The 14,501-nt window shown below is 43.0% G+C and overlaps 1 protein-coding gene across 14 annotated transcripts in view; it reads left to right on the top strand.

The window, feature by feature from the left end:
* LOC110566737 (ubiquitin carboxyl-terminal hydrolase 29-like) overlaps positions 1-14,501 on the top strand; it is a 221,102-nt gene that overhangs the window by 195,543 nt on the left and 11,058 nt on the right. For all 14 annotated transcript variants that reach the window (XM_060375811.1, XM_060375808.1, XM_060375807.1 and 11 more), the window contains one exon: positions 9,297-9,361. The gene's annotated coding sequence lies outside the window, so the exon portion shown is untranslated. The remainder of the gene's footprint in view (positions 1-9,296; positions 9,362-14,501) is intronic.

Raw genomic sequence — 14,501 nt, 5'->3', positions numbered from 1 at the left:
GATGGCTGAGGTACACAGGTCCCAGAGAGTGGTGGAAACAAAAGAGGAATCCCACCTTGGTTTTTGTCCTGAGCAACTGTGAATCATGGTGACATGTAATTTGATGGGACAGCTTGGGGTAGGGTACAGGAAGAAGAAATTAAGTCCAGAGAGATGATTCCTTGGGTCAAGAACCTTAACACCAAGCCTGACAAACTGAATTCAACCCCATGGTGGCAGGAGAGCGCTGACTCTTGCAAGTTTTCTTCTACCTACAAATGAGGGCCACAGCACAAGAATGCATTGCCCACGTGGCACGCCTGGGTTGGCTACCCAGAGGCTATTTAAGCTGTGGGCTGGCTTTCCCCAGGGTCCGAGGATTGTTCAAGGTTCCTGAATAAACTGCATTGAAAAAAAAATATGTGATGATAATACATATAAATATAATTCTAAAACAATTTTAAAGATGATACTATGCCCACCTCAGGGATATATTGCAGTGTAGTAGACTAGATTGGGGGCAGTGGGAATGGAGAAAAATGCAGTCCTTGTTAGTGGATTATACTGTGCAAACACAGAGCTTGGCCTTGGGGAGGCAAGGCAGCCAGGGTGTTTACTAGCAGCCAGAGGACAGCTCAGCTCTCAAATCAGCAACAGAATTTTCCACCGAAAGAAAGGCCAGGCTTCATTCCGAGAATTATATACCTCCCTGTGTAATTAAGGATGGAAAAGGTCTCGCTTAGACACAAAACAATGTGGACAGTCTTCTGAGATGTCTGTTTAAAATCACATCTGTCTAAAGAGCCATCTGTTTCAAAAATTTCCCCTTGATTGTATCCTTCATTTTCATCCAGATTTTGAGAGCTGACAACATTGAATTTTATAATTTGCAGGCTTTATTGCTTCAGGGTGGGAGTGTTGGGAGGGTGAAACAAGGTGAAGGTCTCACTTGCGGTCAAGATTGGCCTGAAATTATGTGGCCCAGGCTGGCTTTGAACTCTCTTAATTCTTGAGAACTGTTTATCAGTGTCTGGTACAAAATTAGCATTTGATGGGATAGTATATTAAAAAAAAAAAAAGAAGAAGAAGAAGCATTTCATGCTATAATGTTGTGCTATTATTATTATCATGATGATGATGTTTGGGAAGTTGGTTTTTGTTGCTTCTGTCCTTGCCTTGAGGCAAAGGATCACTGTGGAGATGGGGTTAGCCTCAGACTCTGAGATCTGCCTTCCTCTGCCTCCTGAGGGCTGTGTGTACCATCAAGCCCAGGTTTTTGTTTGTTTGTTTGTTTTGTTCTTTTGGTTTTGTATTCTTGGCTGTCCTGAACTTGCTTTGAAGACTAGGTTGGCCTCATATTTGGAGTCTTTAAGTCTTGGTTTTACATAATCCATGCTTGCTTGCAGCTTTCAATCCTGAATGAAACCTGGCTCAAAAAACAATTAAAATAAAAAAAGGTGTTAGGCAGGCAGATCTCTTTGAGATCAAAGCCAGCTTGATCTACAAAGCAAGTTCTGGGAAAATCAGGGCTGTTACAAAAGAAACCCTGTCTCAAAACAAACAAACAAACAAACTAAACCAAAACAAAAACCCTTTCCCAGATCGCTTCACACAAATCATAAATCTTAGGGTTTTTTTTTTTTTTCCTTTCCTATTTTACTCTTACAATTACCTTTTTTGTGGCTTCTTCCTCATTCCAGAAAGCCTGTGGTCTTCCCCATGGGCAATCTCCTTGCAGCTCTGGCTCAGAGCACCAACATACTACACACCTGACCTCTTCCTCTTGCCGTCTGCTCACCATTAGATCATCAAGTTTCAGGAGATGGAGTTCAGAATCCATTGTAGATGCTCTTGCCTTTAATACCAGCACTTTGGAGGCAGAGGCAGGCAGATCTCTGTTGAGTTGAAGGCCAGTCTGGTCTACAAAGCTAGTCCAGGACAGCTAAGGCTATTTTCTATTTTACAAAGAAACTCTGTGTCAAAAAAAAAAAAAAATCAAGAAATTCACAGTACTCAAGGAATACTCCCTCCCCCCCTTTTAAATTTTTAATTATTGGTAGTTGAGCATAGGACCTGTGTGCCACAAGCCACATTCTAATATTATTTTTGTTTTTTGAGGTAGGGTCTCATGTAGCATGAACTTTGTTTGTTTGGCTGCTTGGTAAGGTTTTTGCTTTGTTTTGAGACAAGGTCACTCTGTGTGGCCCTGCCTGGCCTGGAACCCATTATGTAAACCAGACTGACCTTGAAGTTAAAGAGATCTATCTGCCTCTGTTTTCCCCTTACTGGGACTAAGGGGGTGTACCACAACACCTAGCTATTGGGCTGGCCTTGAATTCCAGAAATAGATTAGGATGGCCTCACCTTCTCAGTTCTCCTTCCTCCAACTTTTAAGTACTGGGATGACATGGGTGTGCCACCTTGCCCAACTTTCATTTTTAAATTGAACTTATAAAAATTATATCTATGTATAGTACACAACATGGATGCTCTGATATATGTCTCAATCAAGCTATTGACAAAGCCATCCCTTCACTGTGAGAACATTTAAAACTCTCTCCTAGCAAATTCCAAGTAACATTGTTATTAAGTACCATTGTTACACTGTTCAGAATTGAAAACAGAAAAAAGAGGAAGCCCCAAGGCCAAAAACCCTCCACCCAAAGACACACACACACACACACACACACACACACACACACACACAAGTGTGAACTGCAGCCAGGATGTGAACTCAAATCCCAATGCCCTGCGTAATCAGTGAATCCCCCATTTCCTGGCTCCCCCCACTTCCCTGGCTCCACTCTCTTGAATTTCATCTACCCTTGTCTTTGTAAGGTAAATAGTTGAAATACGTTAGAGCTACAGCAGCAGCAGAAATAGCAGCTCTGTTTCTGTCAATGCCCTGCAAGCGCCACCTTTTGGCAGATGACCGCAATTACTGATGAATGTCAAGGCCAAAGAACGTTCCAAATATTCTATGAAAGCAGATTTTACACTTGTTTTTTCTTTGTTTGTTTGGTTTTTCAAGACAGGGTTTCTCTGCGTAGCCTTCGCTGTGCTGGACTCGCTTTGTAGACGAGGCTGGACTGAAACTCAGAGTTTCATCTGCCTCTGCCTCCCTGAGTTCTGGGATTACAGGCATGTACCACCACCGCCTGGCACAGATTTTACATTTGTAACTCCGCGCTAAGGAGGAGTCTGTAGCAAGTTCTAGGCAAACCTATGCTACAAGAGAAATTCGCTAAAAAAGTCAAAAGAAAGAGCTGGGAATGTGGCTCATTTAATAGGTTTCATACCTAGAAAGCACAAAGCCCAGGGTTCGATTCCTAACACAGCCAAATCCAACCCTGATGGAGCACACATTCGTAATCACAGCACTTGAGAGGTGGAGACAAATTAAGAAATTCCGCTGGGTGATGGTGGCACATGCCCTTAATACCAGCACTTGGGAGACAAAGGCAAGTGGATCTTTCTAGGTTTGAGTTCCAGGACAGCCAAGGCTTAGAGAGAAATCCTGTCTTGAAAAACTAAAAAGAAAGAAAGAGAGAGAGAGAAAGAAAGAGAGAGAGAGAGAGAGAAAGAAAGAAAAAGAAATTTAACTCTGTAGACCAGGCTGGCCTGCCTCTGCCTCTTGTGTGCTTGAACTCCCCAACCCAGCACGTGCTTGGCTTAGAGGTAAGCGCACACGGCATTCCCTCATCCCTGTGTATTCAGTTTCTGACCTACTATGTCATTGTAAGCTAGATGTGAAAGTATCTACCTCTGACTTCAGCCATGTTCTGAGGAACAAAGGCAAGGACCTCATCAGATAGGGCAGTTGGGGGGTACGGTCACAATTTGAAGGGACTCCGGCCAGCTCCAGCATGCTAAGCATGGCTCTGCAGGCCGTGCCTTTCTCCACAACCCTCTGCCTTGCTAAAAACCATTAAATTATATTCCTAAAGCTAGCCCCCAAGGAAGTAGTCCCATTTTTTGCCATTTCTTCCTCCTGAGGCTGACTACCAAAGTCCAGCTATCAAAGTATTGAAGTCCAGAAATCAAAAGCCCTCTTTGGTTCACATAATTAACATATTCAATTAAAATTAAACACCTCATTTTAACACTGTGTTTCCCCCTTTACCTTTATAAACTGCCATTTTCCTATGTGCCATGTCTGTCTCCTCTCTCTCCAAAGGCAGTCCTTTGTCCCATTCTCCTCCAGGACAAATATCCCTGTACCCTCTCCCTTGTTCCTGTCCCCCTCTCATCCTCTATCTGCCTTTGTCTCTTATTCCCTGCCCTTTGTCCCTCTGGGGCAAATAAATATCCTTTGTGTTGAGAACTTGGTCTTGGGGTCGTAAGCCAGTATTTTTTTCTTTCACAATCCATCCCTCAACAGTCTCGTCACTCAGTGCCTTTTGGAAGATGTCTTAACCAGCTCCAAAACACAGGCTGAGATGCCTCCTTTAATATCTGCCAGCCCCACCAACCTTCTCAGGCTCTCAAGTAGCAACGGATTCTCTTTTTCAATACTCTCCAAGTTCTGCAGAGAAATGTGCTAGGGTAAGAGTTTGAGGAGATAATATAATAATATAGTATAATACAATATAATATAATATAACATAATATAATATCCTTTATTGGTGTTGGACACTCACAGTGGAGGAAACTTGGATAGAAGATCCAACAATAACCCGCAGGAGTGAATTTCTTCATCTAGAAGGCTGTGACTGAATCATCAGTATGGAACCAGAGGCAGATGGATTTCGGTAAATTTGAGGCCAGCCTGATCTATGTAGTAGTGAGTTCCAAGGCTGCACACTGGGACCTCACCTGGCTTTCTTAAGTACACATATATATACATGCAGACAAACACTCATACACATAAAATAAAAACAAAAATAAATAAGTTGGTGTGTGTGTGTGTGTGTGTGTGTGTGTGTATGGGGGTTATTTGTTTGTTTGTTTTTGAGACAGGGTTTCTCTAATACCTTGGATGTCCTGGACTTGCTTTGTAGACCAGGCTGTCTTGAACTCACACATTTATTTTTTAACTTTATGTACATTGGTGTTTTAGCTGCATGTGTGTGAGAGTATTGGATCCCCTGGAACTGGAGTTTCAGACAGTTGTGAGCTGCTGCATGGTTCCTGGGAGCAGCCAATGCTTTTAACCGCTGAGCCATCATCTCTCTAGCTACACCGTGCCTAGTCTTATTGCAACTTGTACCATAGAGGCCTGCTACATGGGAGGCCTGCCCCTCCCCCCTTTAAAGGGAAACAGAAGTTGTAGATCTGGGGGAGAGAGCAGAGGTGCGGGGAAGGACTGGGAAGAGTGGAGGGATGGGAAAGTTCAGTAAGGATATATGATCTGAGAAAAGAATAAAAGGAAAAAAGAAAATGAAGAAAAGAGGGAGGAGTGTCAAGGAAGTTAATTCAACTACTAGATAGGATATAAAGCAGCAATCAGGAAGATAATCCTCTTGCCAGATCCTTCCTCGAGGCTGCTACAAACTGGGAGTTTAATAGTTCTGTGGTGGGTAGGGTATAGGGCAGTGGCTGCCTCAGTGGTACTAACAGTTCTGTTGCCTGGAAACCAATAAACTGCCTAGGTGGGTGTTCCCCACCCCTACCCCTCTGTGAGTTCCAGGCCAGCCTGGTCTACAAAGTGAGTTCCAGGATAGCTAGGACTACACAGAGGATCATTGTCTCAAAAATAAAATAAAATAAAATAAAAGTTTAAAAGAACACTTACAGCCTTTGCCAAAGGACCCAAGCCCAAGTACCTACATAGATTCAGGGACTCCTAGGCCCTGTTCTAGTCTCCCAGGGCACTGCACTCAAGTAGCACACAGGGCAGGCATGTAGGCACAATAGCTACACACATAAAACATGAAAGAGGTTCTGAGACAATTGATTTAATTGGATAAACCCATCAAAAGTACTTCTATTTTATGTCAGAAAGAACACAGGAGTCAAAATACAGCTTGTGGATACAGCATACTTGAACAACCCAAATGTACTCAGCTTTAAGTTGGACTTTTACAGTTCTGTAATGTGTCTGTATACATATTCCTGTGGACATTCCCAACAGAGAAGTAATCCAGCCCTCTGGATGGGGATTGGAACTAAGCCCATGTGGACACAAGTATTTTCTAAGTCAGTGTCTGCAAATGTAGTGACTGCATCCTGAAGGCTTTGTCTTAACTGAGCCTGTGAATTTCTGTAGCAGTTGCTACTTGCTGCCACCAGAAGGTGGTGGAGACCAAGTACAAAAAGCAGAGTAAGTATGTTTTGTGTATGGGTGCACACATGCATGCTGAGTCCTGATCTATAAGATCTATAAGAGCTGCAAGTGCTCTTCACCATTGAGCCATCTCTCCAGCCCCTGTTATACAATGTACCCATGTTACTGATTTATGTTTTGCTATACTATAGATTTTTCTTGTTACACTTGTTCATTTGTGTGTCTGTGTGTGTCTGTGTGTGTGTGTGTGTCTGTCTGTGTGTGTGTGTGTCTGTCTGTGTGTGTGTGTGTGCTCCTGCAACTGTGTACATGTAGAGGTCAGAACTGGCAGGTTGGCTACTGGGACAACAACAATGTAGGTACCAGGTGCATGCATCTTGGGGACTGAGCTCAGGGTGTCAGGTTTGTCACAAGGACACTGACACACTGAGACAAGTTACCGGCCTCAGCAAGCCTAAGGATTTATTCTACACTATGTCTGCACAGATGTAAAAGGACTGTTGTCTTATTTCATTACCTGTTGCTTTGACGAAGCACCATGGCCACAGTAAGTCACAGAAGAAAGAGTTTACAGTTTCAGAAGGACAAGAGTCTGTGATAGTGGCACATATGTAGCAAGCAGCAGATGGATGGAACTGCAGCTGAGAGGGCACATTTTGAAGTTTAAACAGTCAAAAAAGAGCACACTGGAAATAACACACAGCTTCTGAAACCTCAAAGCCCATCCCCAGTGGCACACTTACTCCTGCAAGGCCACACTGCCTAAGCCTACCCAGACAGGGATACCTACTAGAGACCAAGTATTCAAATTCAAGAGGTTGATTGTGAACATCCCTTGCAAATCACCACAACTATTAGAGTGATCTGAAACAGCTATGAAACAGTAGGCTCAGGGAACATTTTGGAAGAAGGGGTCCAAAGACTAAAAGCACCAAGTTGAGGGAGTTTGCCTTGAGATTGTGCCTGCTAGTGAGCCCATACGGTCTCACCAATATGACTGCCCAAATGCAAGCTGAAAGAGGACAACACCAATAGAAATAAGAACCAAAGTGGGTAGGCGCATGTCCAGGAGACGTCAACCCAACAACAACACTACAGACAAGAAAAGAATGCTGGGGGAGGGAGAAATAGTCTTCTCCAGGAGAGAATAAACCAATCGGTTGTCCAATACCACATGATCGGCCCTGAAAACAAACACAAATTAAGCATTGTATGTTTGTGAATTCAGTAATATTCATGTACATATATGTGTGTATGTGTATAAAACAACAATTAATGAAAAAGAGGCTATAATATTGAAAGAGAGCAAACAGGTGCACGTGAGGTTGTGGAGAATTGAAAGGTAGGGGGTGGTGTAATTATAATATTATAACATTAAAAATAAAAGAAATAATTTTTAAAATGAGTAATCTGAGAACAGTTTCTTTTGGGAGGAGTGGGAATAGGGTTTTACTTTGTAGTTCTGGCTGTCCTGGAACTCACTGTGTAGACCAGGTTGGACTTAAACTCACAGAGATCTGCCTCCTAAGTGCTGGCATTAAAAGCATACACCACAATGACCTGCTAAGAACAGTTTCAAAGAAAAAAAAAATACTGAGGTGGGCATGGTGGCACCTGAGAGGCAGAGGCAGGTGGATCTCTGTGAGTTTGAGGTCAGCCTGGTCTACCAAGTGAGTTCCAGGTCAGCCAAGGCTACACAGAGAAACTCTAAATCAAAAAAAAAAAAAAAAAAAAAAAAAAAAAAAAAAAAAAAAAGCAATAACAAAGGAATAGGTCTGGTTAATTAATTACAGACAAACACAGGGTTACTTTAAAATCATCTTAAGACACAACCTGGGGTTGTAGCTCCTTGGTAAAATGCTTGCCGTGCATGCTGGAAACCGTAGGTTCTACCCACAGCACTGTGAAAAGACGCAAGGTGGCTGGTGTACATCTTCATCTATAATCCCAGAGCTCAGGAAAGGAGGCAGGCAGATCTCTGTGAGTTCAAGGCCAGCCTGGCCTACAGAACTAGTCTAGGTCAGCCTGGTCTACAAAGTGAGTTCCAGGGCAGCCATGGCTGCACAGAGAAACTCTGTCTCAAAAAACAAAACCAAAACAAACAAAACCAAAACAAACAAACAAACAAATAAACAAAACCACCTTAAAGCCAAAACCAAAAAAAGAAAAAAGAAAACAAATTCTGTTTAGATCTGTACCCCATTTTTTAATTTGGTTGTTTTTTTGTTGTTGTTTGTTTTTTGTTTTTTTGATATCTAGCTTTTGAGTCCCTTACTTATCTTGGCTATTATCACTCCAGAGGATGTGTACTTGATAAAAATCTTTTTTTCTTTCTGTAGGCTGCTGCTTTTCTCTCTTCCCAGCTATACTTCGCTGGTTCTCACTGAACTCTGCTTGCCTCTACCTCCTGAGTGATGGGATTAAAGGCATAGGTCACCATACCCAATTTAGATTTATTTTCATTTTATGCAATTATGTGAGTATCAAAAAGAATCAGAGTCCCAGGAGCTGGAGTTACAGACAATTGTGAACCCCACACACACACCCAGCAAAGTGGGTTCTGGGACCCCAACATTGAGGCTTTCTTGGCGGGAGGGGGGTTTCTCTGGAAGAGTAAGAAATTCTTTTAAACACTGAATCATCTCTCCAGCCTCTTTTTGTTTGATTGATTTTTGTTTGTTTGAGTGCTGGGATTAAAGGCATTGCCACCAAGCCCTGCAGTCTCTGTTTTTCTCTCCCTCTGATTCTTAGAGACAGGGTTCTTTGTCCTGGAACTCACTCGGTAGAACCGGCTGGACTCTAATTCATAGAAATCCTCCTGCCTCTGCTTTACAAGTGCTGACGTGGTTGCTTGTGCCTGTAATCTCAGCACTTGGGAGGCAGAGACAGGCAGTTCAAGGTCAGTGTGAGTTCAAGGTCAGTGTGGTCTAGATACAACCGGATTTTTTTTCCTTTTTTTTTTTTTTTCTAATTTATCCCCTTTTTCCCCTCCCATTCCCTTTATAAAGAGACAATGACATCACAAGGTGGGCGTGGCTTTTCTTAGGACGGTTTAAATTAAACTGGGTTTTATGTCTGACCCTTCTTTCAGTTAACAACCTGCAGCAGGACCCTGAGCAGCCCTCCACAGCTGTGACACGCCTGCGTAGACATCTGGTGAGTAAAACTTTATTGTCCCAGATTGTATCACTAAGTGGATATGTTTGATATCAGAAGGCCCAATGGGAGCAAGCTCTCTGGGTTGCCTGGAAAGAAATGGTGAAACAAATGACCAGAAAGGACAAAACTACGAAGGCTGATGGGAGCTACACTGTAGAATCCTTCCTGGAATCCTGACCCAGAATGCTCTAAGCCCTTGGCTTGGTCCCCAGCCCTTCACAAACTGAGCAGGATAGAACACTCCTATAACTCCGGCACCCCTAAGGTGCTGGATCACAAGATCTAGGCTTTGGGGTCATCCTCAGCTAGTGAATCTGAGGCTATATGAAACCCTGCCTCAAAAAAAAGTCTTTTTAAATTAGTATGTATTTTTAGGTAATGGGCTTCATCATGATATTTAATATAGCGTATAATGTGGTTGGTCATTCTTGCCCCATTTATCTTGTTTGAGAATCTCATACGAGGATTTTTGTTTTGTTTGAGACAGGGTTTCTCTGTGTAGCCCTGGCTGGCCTGGAACTTGTTCTGCAGAACAGGCTGGCCTGGAACTCACAGAGCCTTGCCTGCCTCTGCCTCTCAGGTGCTGGGAATGAGTATATAAAATTCAGTCAAATCCGTTCCTGTTTCCCTTTCTTCCAGTTCCACCATTATCTTTCCCACCACTTTTCTCTCCCAAATTCATGTGATCTTTATTTTATTTTAATTTTGCTTTTTTTGAAACAGGGATTCTCTGTGTAACAACCCTTGATGTCCTGGACTAACTTTGTAGACCAGGTTGTCCTTGAACTCACAGAGATTGCCTACCTCTGCCTCAAGGGCTGGGATCAGAGGCATGTGCTACCTCACCCAGGTTCATGTGCTCTTTAAAAAACGAACGAACAAACAGAACAACAAAACCCCACTTTTTATCTGCATCTGTTGTCTCTATGACAACTTCCCTCCCTCTTCTACTTCAAAGCCTTTTGTAAAAAAGGTAGATTCTGCATGTGAGAGAGGTTATCAAATATTTGTCATTTGGAATGGTGTCTATTTTGCTTAGAATGATTCCCATTACAAATATTTCTGCTAATGGTGTAATTTTATTCTTATTTGGCTGAATCAAACTCCAATGTGTCTGTATACATTGATATTCATTATCTCTACACCTGTTTCATTTCTCCATTCACCTGTTTGTGACATCTAAGCTGATCCCACAAGTCGGTTGTTTCCTATAATTGTGTAAGAACCATAGGTGTTCAGGTCCCATGCTGTTCCCTGACACAGACTCCTTCCATAAGCACCAGGAGGTATAGTAAGGTCAAACTGTCGCTCTGTATTTTAGTTTTCCTTCTATTATTATATTTTTATTTAGTTAAGATTATTTTTATTTTAATCTCATTCTATTTATTTACCTATTGGGTTTTGTTTTGAGTTTTGGAGACAGGGTTTCTCTGTTTAGCCCCAGCTGTCCTGGAACTTGCTCTGTAGACCAGGCTAGCCTCACTCAGAGATCTTCTGGCTTCTGCTTCTGAGGTGGCAGGATTAAAGGCATGTGAGACTACCTACCTACCTCTGTGCTGTTGATTAGTATTTCTTTTCCTGATGGCTATAGATGTTAATCACTTTTCATGTATTTCACGGTAATTTGAATTTCTTTTTCTGACGAATGTTTGATTATTCACTGGTTGGACTCTCTGTTCTGTTTGGTTTTCTTGTTGTTTGGCTATTTGTTTTTGTGGTCTGTGTATAATCTAGGTGTTGTTGCTCTCCTGTCAGAGCAATAGCTCACACTGATTTCCTCCCTTTGTGTAGGCTCTCTCCACACTCAATCATTGTTCTGACGCTTTTGAATTTGAAGCTATTTGATTTGTCAGGTTTTATAGCTGTGTCCTGAGTCCCTAGACTCATTCTGAAAGGTGTGGAGGCGTGATAAGGGTCTCATGGATGTAGTCCAACCTTGAACTCTTCTTGGCTATGTAGCAGAGGATAACCTTGAAACTCTGATTCTCCTGCTTCCACGTCCTAAGAGCAGAAGTTACAGGTGTGAACCAGTAAGCTCCATTTATAAGGCCCTGGGGATCAAACTCAGGGCTTTGTGCGTGGTAAGCAATCATTTTACTGAGTGAGCTAAACTCGAAGCTCCTGAGGTGTTTGTTTTTGAAACTGGGTCTCAACTGTGTAGCTGAGGCTAGCCTGAAACTCACACAAGAAGATATGCTTTCATCTGCCTCTCCAGTGCTGAGCTTAAGGACATGAGCCGCCATGTTAAGCCTGAGACTTTTTGTCTTTCTCTATTTATTTATTTTTTTTTCCAGACAGGAAGGGTTTCTCTGTAACAGCCTTGGCTGTCCTGGAATTCATAGATTTGTAGATGAATTCATAGATTTGCACTCACAGAGATCTGCCTTTGCCATGAGTGTTGGAATTGAAGGTATGTGCCACCACACCCGGCTTGAAGGATTTTCTTTGTTTTTGTTTGTTTCCTCTTTTTTTTTTTTTTTCCAAGACAAGGTCTGGGGATGTGGTGGATACCTAGGATTACACAGAGAAATCCTGTCTGGAACACCCCTGCCCCTGGAAAACAAACAAACAAAATACATTTTTGAGCCAGGTGTGGTGCATGCCTTAATCCCAGGCAGGTGGATTGCTGTGAATTGAAGTCCAGCCTGGTCTACAAAGTATAGGACAGCCAGGGCTACACAGAGAAACCAAAACCAAAACCAAACCAAACCAAAACAAAAAGACAAGGTTTCTCTGTGTAGCCCTGGCCTTTTTTTTTTTTTTTTTTAGACAGGGTTTCTTTGTCCCTGAGACTTTGACCAGGCTGGCCTCCAACTCTGAGAGAGCCACTTGCCCCTGCCTCCTGGAGTGCTGGGATTAAAGGCCTTCCTGCTGAGCCCCATGCATTCTTGGCTCGAAGTTTCTCAGCTAAATTCCATTTTCTCTCAGTACTTTTCTTTCTCCAGTTTAGCCCAGATGTGTCCTGCAGCTACTAAAGGAAGCTTTTTCTTTTCTTTATCCCCAACATAATATTACTATTGGTTATTTGGGAGTTTTCACATAATGCACCTGATCACATTCCTTTCCCCCTCTTCCCAGGTCCATCACCCCAACCTTGTGACCACCCCGGAGAAAAGAAAGAAAAAAAGCAAGTTCAATTTGTATTGGTCTTATACTCACTGGAGCATAGTCAAACTCTCAGCTCCTTAAAGAAAGCCTTCCTCACCCCAACCCCTGCCAGAGCTACATTTCAGGATCCCTATCACAATTTGTTGTAGTTTAGTTTTTGAAACCAGAGCATTTATTGTATGGCTGACTGAAATCCTCAGATGAACCGGATGCTGCAGCAGCTGCCCTCTTAGGTTGAGGTGTTGTTCCTTCATAGAATCCAGGCCTGAATCTGTGGCAGACAATTTTTAGGTGCCTCATCTACCTGTTCCTGAAAGTGATTCGTCTCTTAGCCTTGGCGCTCCAGTTATATTTCCTCTTGTGCTTGGCAGGGTAGCCACATTTGCCACAGGTTGACTCCTGAAGGCTTTAGAGCCACTGCGGCAGCTCGAGGACATTTCTTTGGTCATCTTGCTTCTGCTGCACAGGTCAAAGCCTACCACAATCTTTCAGAGTTCTCTTTCGTGCTGGAGATATGGCTCAGCAGTTCTAGCACTGTCTGCTCTTCTGAAGGTCTCGTAAATATTCCCAGCTACCACGTCCTGGCTCACAATCATCTATACTGGGATCTGGTGCCTTCATCTGGCAGGCAGGAGTTCATGCAGGTGGAGCACTCAATCACAAGGTTACATAAATATTCTGTCTCTCATTTTCAACTCTGAGTCTGCAGTTATCAATACCAATTGCAAAAAACAGGGTCTCTCTATAGCCCTGGCTGTCCTGGAACTCTCAGGCCTGTGAATTTACAGATTCTACCCTCTCCCACCTGGCTTTGAATTTTTAATTCTCCTGCCTCAGTCTCCCAGAGATTACAGGCTTGCACTATTAGGTCCAGATATTTTGTTTTCATTTGATTTTAAAAATTATTTTGCCTAGTGTGGTGGTGCATGCCTGTAATCCCAGCACTTGGGGAGGCAGAGGAAGGTGGCTCACTGAGTTCAAGACCAGCCTGGACTACAAAGCAAGTCCAGGACAGGCAAGGTAAACAGAAACTCTGTCTCAAAAAACCAGTGTGTGTGATCTCAGCCAGGGAGTGTTTGTGATATCTCAGATGGGTTGTGGCAGTGGCACATCTTTAATTCTAGCACTTGGGAGACAGAAGGATTTCGGCATGTTTGAGGCCAGCCTGGTCTCTATAGCGAGTTCCAGGACAGCCAGAGCTACCCACAATTTGAGCATTGTCAGTTGTTAGCTCTGTGGAACCTAAGACTCACTGAGGATAATTCTGTTTATTCCCTAACCTTCTCCTTACATTAGGGTCTTTAGTTACTTTTCTTTATGAGTTCTAAGATCAGGAGCTAGGGAGATGGCTCAGCTGTTAAGGTCCCAGCCCCTAAATCATAGCTCACAACCCTTTGTGACTACAGTTCCAAACTATCTGCCCCTTCTGGGCACTGCATGTAGTACACAGACAGTAAAGCTGGCAAAACCTAAACACATGCAATAAAAAATAATCTCGAAGTAGAGACTATTATGAAGCTTTTCTGGGACTTGCTATGTAGACCAGGCTAGCCCTCGAGTCATGTTTCCTTTTGTACTGGGATTAATGGTGCGTGTGTGTCACCACAGCCAGCCAGGTCCCCCTCTCCCCCCCCCCCCCCCCCCGCAACCCAGTCTTCAAAAAAATGGGAAGTTTTTTTTTTCTTTTGAATTTGTAGTTTTGATCTGGTATTGGGCTGCCCCCTTTACTTTACTTTTTACTTTTTCTCTCCCCTCTCCTGGCAAACACCTCCATGTTTCGTGTCAGATATCTGGGGATGCAGAAGAGTTCTGGGTGTCTCAACTCTAGATTCTGTTTTGTTTTGTGTAGTCCTGCCCCCTCACGCTTTGTTGCTCCTGAGCCAGGGTCTTTCTTTTCTCTACAAACCTGGCCGTTCTAGAACTCAGATTAAGGCTAGTCTCAGACTCACAGAGATGTGCCTGCCTGTCTCCTAAGTGCTGGGATCAAAAGTGCCTTGCCTGCAAGTGTTTTTTAATTATATTTGAATTT

The sequence above is a fragment of the Meriones unguiculatus genome, chromosome 1 (assembly GCF_030254825.1).
Source record: "Meriones unguiculatus strain TT.TT164.6M chromosome 1, Bangor_MerUng_6.1, whole genome shotgun sequence".
Lineage (NCBI taxonomy): Eukaryota > Metazoa > Chordata > Mammalia > Rodentia > Muridae > Meriones > Meriones unguiculatus.
The sequence above is the reverse complement of the archived record's forward strand: the minus strand, read 5'-3'. Positions and strand labels throughout refer to the sequence as shown.